The sequence below is a fragment of the Hylaeus volcanicus genome, chromosome 2 (genome assembly GCF_026283585.1).
Source record: "Hylaeus volcanicus isolate JK05 chromosome 2, UHH_iyHylVolc1.0_haploid, whole genome shotgun sequence".
Classification (NCBI taxonomy): domain Eukaryota; kingdom Metazoa; phylum Arthropoda; class Insecta; order Hymenoptera; family Colletidae; genus Hylaeus; species Hylaeus volcanicus.
The window spans coordinates 30,446,925-30,450,774 of record NC_071977.1 but is presented as its reverse complement, the minus strand read 5'-3'; the positions used below and the strand labels follow the sequence as shown (position 1 = coordinate 30,450,774).

Sequence of the window (3,850 nt, the reverse complement as noted above, 5' to 3'; positions counted from 1 at the left end):
TATTTCGTTTGTACCTCCGTCAATTAATGAATAAAGAAGAATTGAACAGACTTTTCCAATTTTTTTTTTTATTTTTTTTAATGGAAAATGCTAGTATTTCGTTTGTACTCGATTGTACCAACAACAGTTTCGTTTGTACCTCCGTCAATTAATGAATAAAGAAGAATCGAAAAAACGACCGGCACCCGCCATCGAGACTTTTTGGAATCCGTTTTTCTCCTATGATTCAGACTCGTACGTACCTGTATATTTGATAAGCAATTATCGATGGGCCAAATATCGAGGTACCTATCGAGATGATTCTTGAAAAGTCGGTCACGTTCGTAGCTCTCGAGCCGAGGAACGGATTAGACGCAATGTTTCAACCGAATCGTGTCTCGATTACCAAACGACGTTTCCGCGGTTAAAAATCGATGGCAAAACACGGTTTCCAAGCGAGCGTCCCGCGATATTTCCCGTCGATTGCGGTTGGTACGAGCGACACGCGTCGGCTCGTCGAGACACGTGCCGAGCGTCTATTGGCGCTAGCAGAACGATCGTCGACTAATTCGTTTGATTCGAGTTGTCCGATGCGTTGCGTGTTGGCCGGCTTCAGTTCCGAGTTGCGGTCTCGTTTTCGACGAGCTTAATCGATTCGGCCAGCACGCGACATCCCGCCTCGATGAATCATTCGATGGACTGTTGGGGACTCGCGTATCTCTTCTGCGTCAGGATCGCCTTTTCGATCACGCTACACGCGCGATAAATCGAAAAGTTCTGGTAGTAGCGGGATTTAATTAAAGCTCGACCCAAAAATGCTCGGAACGGACCGTTGCTGTGGTAGTCGATTAATCGACTTTTTGTCCCCGACGCTCACCGACCGGTAACTGCTATGGTAACTAGCAAGTATTTGTTACTTTCAATTGAGATACGAGTTGCTTTGCTCTGGAAGCTCTCGTATTTTTATATTGGGTTATCTGGAAAGTCCATAGCGATTTTTAGTAGGCGGTACAGGTCTGAATATATCGGAATGGTTGGAAACAAATAACACGTGGACATCCCTTAAAAGGTGGAAAAATTGTGGAACAAAATGGTACATATATAATTCAATAATAATAATTCTTAAAAATTGGCACGAACTTTCCGGACAACAAAATACAATTCCCGGTGCCAGGGAAGATCTGCTGCCGAGCGGCCGGTGAGAAGGGCATAGGATGTTGAACCGCTACCGATCGGTAGTGTTAATCACAAGAAACATGGTTTATCGAGAACGATTCGTTTCTCCCTCGCGACGGCTAATCGTCGCTTTACTATGCTTGATTTATCGTCGCTACGGTACGATCGTCCATGCGTTTAACGAGAGTGCATATCAATTCGATAGCTGCCGTCTTTTGTGCATTTACCGCGTAAACGATATTGCGCACACTGTTATCGTTGCGCGCGATGTACACGGTGGGACGAACCGCTCGTTATTTCCTTTAATATCGTATATCGTATATCGTATATCGTATTTACTTTAATATCGAGCGCGAATCGTTGCGCTTACGAGTAACGTCGAAAGACGTGGCGAGCCGGGTTATTCAAATTATTCGGCTGTACAATCGAGAAAGAGATACGGCTCGTTCTAGCTGCGTGACTTATTCCGTATACGCGCTGATAACGCGTGATGTTTGTTCGCGTCTATAGCAGCGTTTCCGAAAATCCGTGTTCGGAAGACACGTCGCAATCTCGACTTGATTTACGCGCGATAGAAATAAATTGAACGCGGGAAAAGCGTTTTCACGGTTGTACGCTCGCGATAATCTCGCGTTCGGTGTACTGACCGGCCCGACATCGACGCTCTCGCTATTTATACGCCAGCCATTATCATTTTTCCGGTAGAGCGATTCAGTGTCCGTTTCAACGTTTCGTTTCGAAGTTCAAGCTCGGCACGACCGTCTGGTATCTACTCCGCGCGACTCGTTTCCCGTCGCGATACGTTCGTATCTCGTTGCGACAAGTCGAGAGGGAAGAGATCGACGCTCGCAATTATTTCCGGTCGGGCGCTTTAATTTTCCTCCGCGCGATACCTCGACTCGCGGCTCGTAACGGGGTTTATCTTTCGGTTATTTTAATATCAAAGTTTATCGAGCGATCGCGCGCGCGTCATCTCGCCAAATATTATCGCGTATATCCTTCGTTTCCGTTATCGAACGGTCCGCTTCACGGGTTCGAGAAACTTTTCCGCTCTGGATCACCGAGAGTCGCGACGTCTCGAGGGTAAGTTTACGCTCGCTAAAAAAGTAAAAGCCGCTTCGGCGCGGCTAATCGGAAGACGCGCGAGGTTCTTCGAAAATCGTCGTCGAAACGGGAACGCGGTTCCATCGTGATACGCGCAAGGCTAATTTCCAAGGTCTAGGAAAGGCGAACGACGGTATTCCCTAAGCGTCTTTGACATCGTTACGTTTCAACCTTCGCGGTGAACTAATATCGCCGGAGACTAGGATAATTCTTGTTCGAGCGCGGATGCTCGTTATCGCGGCTTACCCAAACTCTCGATATCCGAACGTAATACTGCAGGGATTTTGGGTTGGGACGGGCCGAAAACTCTGTCTCTGATACGCCAGTGAATCTGTACAGGCGGTGTAAAGTAGACCTCGTGTCTTTATGGCAAAATAAAATCCTCGCGAACAACAAAAATTGCTACAAAAATTGAAATTTATTTTATCCTGCAAATATTTATATTATATATATATATATGTAAAATGCAAACAACATGAAAAGAATGTAAAAAAGATTGAAAGTAAAGTTCATGTTATAATATTTAATATAATAAAGACATAAAGACTACTTAACACCAACTTTACTTTCAATCCTTTTTACATTCTTTTCATGTTGAGGTACCCGAGGTACCCGAGCTATCAGAGTCCCTGACAAACTTTTTGAACGAGTGTAATGTAAAAAGTTAAGGATTACTAAAAAAAAAAATGTAGATGTGGCTTTGAACGATACCGAAGGGGTTAAAAGCCACCGAGATGAAGAGATGAGCGTCACTGGTACCGGGTTCGAAGGTGCAGCGACGTCCGATGGACTGCACGAGGTGGTAATGGGCAGACTGGTTACAGGTAGTCGATTCACCGACGAGGGGGGGGGGGGGTCGTCTGTGTGCCGGGCGGAATAGTTCGGTGAGTAGGGGCGGGGGGAGGGGGAGGGGGGGAGTTGTTACTCGTCGCGATTGAACCGCACGTTTCGGTCGGTGTCATTCGTGTCAGTCGGTCGGGTAGTCGCGTTAGTGGTGGTTCGAGAGAAGAGATTGTGCCTCTACGTTGTAAAGACCGGCCTGTACAGGCCGGTGCACGGTATAGTTCGCCCTGCGCAGGACTGGGAAGCGGAACGAGGGAGAAAAGGGAAAGGAACCCGACGGGAGACGCGACGTCTCCTCAGGTACGTAGCCGAGAGAAGCGCCGAAACGTACAGGGGCCGCAACCATAACCGCCGTTATCTTGGAATGACTCGTGGTCGAGGCGTGACGGTAATCGAATCGATGACTTAACGCTAGAACCACACGGTCCTGCGATTCAAACTTCTTTGGAAAATTATTCCATTACCAACCTACGTTTGGCTCTACAAATTATTTTTATAAAATAATTCGTTCTTCTTTGATATCGGGGATACGTAAGAGGAATACGCAGGTGGTAGTTTTAACGCTACCTTGAGCTTTTTCTTAGACAAGTCGTTAGTCTATACCTCTTTTCACACATTCGCGCAGGGCGCTTGATATTTGTGTTTCTCGCTATGCGACGGCGCGGAGGTGAATGCTATTTGATAGACGCGCGAGAGTGAGTCACCGGTGGTTCGCGCCGCCCGATGGGATATCATATAACCTCTCAGG

The 3,850-nt window shown here is 46.9% G+C and overlaps 1 protein-coding gene across 2 annotated transcripts in view; it reads left to right on the top strand.

Moving 5' to 3' along the window:
- LOC128872468 (band 3 anion exchange protein) overlaps positions 1 to 3,850 on the top strand; it is a 49,536-nt gene that overhangs the window by 5,431 nt on the left and 40,255 nt on the right. Inside the window, exon 1 of one of the 2 annotated variants that reach the window (XM_054115194.1) lies at positions 3,242 to 3,402. The exons of the other annotated variant lie outside the window; for it this stretch is intronic. The gene's annotated coding sequence lies outside the window, so the exon portion shown is untranslated. Of the gene's footprint in view, positions 1 to 3,241; positions 3,403 to 3,850 lie in introns of those variants that run through there. 2 annotated transcript variants of the gene reach the window in all.